This window comes from Brassica napus, chromosome A6, assembly GCF_020379485.1.
Source record: "Brassica napus cultivar Da-Ae chromosome A6, Da-Ae, whole genome shotgun sequence".
Lineage (NCBI taxonomy): Eukaryota > Viridiplantae > Streptophyta > Magnoliopsida > Brassicales > Brassicaceae > Brassica > Brassica napus.
In genome coordinates this window covers 12,878,407-12,881,387 of record NC_063439.1, presented here as the reverse complement: position 1 = coordinate 12,881,387, position 2,981 = coordinate 12,878,407, and the positions used below count along the sequence as shown (strand labels likewise).

The window sequence follows — 2,981 nt, the reverse complement described above, 5'->3', positions numbered from 1 at the left end:
TTGATGGAGATTTAAAAAGAGAATTTGGTAGGATATGGTAAAATCTTTTTAATATTTTTTTAACAAAAACTTAAACCACTAAACTACAAAATCGTAATCTGATTGTTAGGTTTATATTAAAACATATATTATCAAATGATATTACTATACATTATAAAGAAATATAGTCTTGTAACGATTGCGCGTACGGTGAAAAAAAATTAAAACGTTTTTTGATAGGTTGCAGAGTTCAAACAAAAGTCCAACTCTTCTATTTCTCCTCTGTTATGTGCTCCCTATGTGCTCCTTCACATCTTCTCTCTGTCGGTAATCCGCCAATAAGAGGATTGCCTATGTAGTTTTTTTCTCGTTGAAGGTGCTAAATTGTCTTCTTTGGAGAATGATACCTGATATATTGTTCATGAGACTTGAATACCGCAAGAGAAGTAAGGTTTGTTAGCTGAAGAGGTATGTTTCTATGTAACATGTTATAAGAAAGATCAAGGTCTCAATGTCCAGCAGCTTTGAGAAGATATCCGGTATAGAGCTCGACAAGAAATTGTGAGATAGATTCATGGCTTCGTAGTTTTGAGAGTACTCCAATTCTGATGGGATAACACCACTTAATCCATCGTTAGACAGATCCAAACCATATATATAATCAACTGTTCCTCTACTGAACTCAGATTTCAGTGTAAGAATCGCACTTTGATTTGTTCATTCTCACAGCACAAGAAACAACATACCTCTATTTCTTCTCGAAAGTACAAAACTTAGGCCTTCGATGATGATTTCTTCTTTGAAGGACCAGCTGTTTTCTGCTCTGCTTTCTTGAATATATTGGCTACAGTAGCTTGAACGAGCTACCGTCTTTGATGATTGTTTTTTCCTTTTTAGCTGGAAGTTCATTAAGCAACTTGCCTGCTGATGTAATAGTAATATCAGCTTGAGGTTCCTCACGACCTTTTATTGAAAAATCAGATTCCAACACAGGTTTCCATCTTCTTCATCAGATGTATTGTCTTAACTAGTTCACTTTGACCTGAAGAGTTTTTTGGAAAAGTATCTGCAAAGTTGAACTTCTTGCCAGAAATTCTCTGAGACTGTTGAACCTGAGTTAGTTGAACTGGTGTAACTTGAATCTTATCAGCCATATACTCTCCATCATCAGACAAAAGCTCCTCCATTTCAACTTCAGGTGAGTCTGTCTCTGTCTCCGTTGGTTAGCTACCAGTTTCAGGAATCGCAACCGTCTTAACCGAAGCTGCTGTTGCTACTGCTCCTGCACCACCTCGGAAATCAAACTCAGTCTGCTCTGCCTGAGACAATTCTTCAGGGAAATCAAGACGGGCTTCTTCAGGGTTTTCCTCTTTAGTCCCAATCCACCATGATTTTCATGTTATCAAAATAGTTATCGCATAAGACGTTTTTGCCACCTAGAGAATTGCAGAGACAAGTATCTGTTCTTCGGATACAAGATCGTTCCAAAAAGGTTTATTCGACCCTGGAGGGAAGGTGACGTAGAGGACGGGGTTTTGGTGGAGAGTCGATCGAGATCGCGGATAGTGACGCCGGAGATGGGAGCGAGGATACCAGGGATGGAGAAGAGGAAGCTGTTCTAGAGCTGTGACTTGAGGATGATGTTGGAGCCGTAGTGCTTCTCTCTGATCCGTTCTCTTGTCCCAAATATGAAATAATTGTTTTTTCTTAAATTCCATCTCTTTAGATGGTATTCTTTTTATTGGATTTGAAGAGTAAATCATAGTTTTCAATAATCTAAAATAATTTCTGATAAATCTCATTGATGAAATCCATATTTTACAATAAGAGGTGATTTGGTAGGGTTTTTATAAATGCTACATTCAATAAGGGAGGATTTGTAGAACTTTTTATAAATACCTAATCCAATAAGAGAAGATTTGGCAAAATCCTAAAATTTGATGAAATCCCTAATCCAATAAGCCCCACTTAATGATTTATTAAATCTTTATTTAAATAGAAAAATTTAGTAAAAGACAACAAAACTGAAACTAAGAGAAACTTAAATAATTACAATTCTACCTAAGATTATTCAAACCCGAATCCAATACCGACCCAACAAAATTGAATACCACTTCAAGAAATTGAATTCTCGAATATGTTTCCCATTTCTTTCCCTTATCGGTTGAAAATTGAGGTTTAAAAATAAAGTAATAAATGAACTTGTAAAAATAAAAATAAAGACAGGGTTTCACTGTCTCTAACTTATTTCTCCATGTGTCGACCGTTCGCGTTTTTCTTGAAATTCTGAAAACCCTACTCAATCGTGAATCTTCAATTGAGAATCAAAACCCAAATAGTGTTGAATCGAGACGATCCGAAGGCGAAAGAAGACAGCTCGAATAGTGTAGGAGGAGAAGAAACAGCTATGGTTCCAGAATCAGGAGAAGCAAGTAGGGATGAAGCAAACCCAAGCACCATCGACAAATCTGTCGCCCCGGGAACCGAGTAAAGTCCCCGAGATGCAGATGAAAGCGAAGAAAATGCAAGTGAGAAAGAGGAAGAGAAGGAATCAAGTGAGAAAGAGGAAGATGAGGAATCAAGACAAGTAGAAGAAGACAACGAAGGAGAAGAAGAGAAGGAAGCCGAAGACGAAGAGAAGGAGGTCAGAGAAGAAGAGAAGGAACCCGAAGAAGAAGTGAAGGAGCCCAAAGAAAGAGATGAAATGGAGCCCCGAAGAAATGATGAAGAAGCTGAAGAAAGGACGACCCAATCAGTACGAGAACATGAAACTGAGTCGCATGCAGAAGAGGTAAGCATTCAAATACGAGAACATGAAACTGAGTCGAGTTAGTGTAATATTAAGAAACAAAGTTAACGTTGTAATGTGTTGATGATTTTGTAAATCTAAGTTGAACTTCAACAATATAGATGTACGACCTTTGTGAAACCAAGAAAAACTTCAACTTTATGATTGCTTAACTAAGTCCAAGTTTGTGAAACTTTATGTTGATGGTTGTAAG

The 2,981-nt window shown here is 37.3% G+C and overlaps 1 pseudogene; it reads right to left on the bottom strand.

Moving 5' to 3' along the window:
• Positions 1–588: 588 nt before the first annotated feature.
• LOC106350267 lies at positions 589–2,778 on the bottom strand (annotated as a pseudogene).
• Positions 2,779–2,981: the final 203 nt, after the last annotated feature.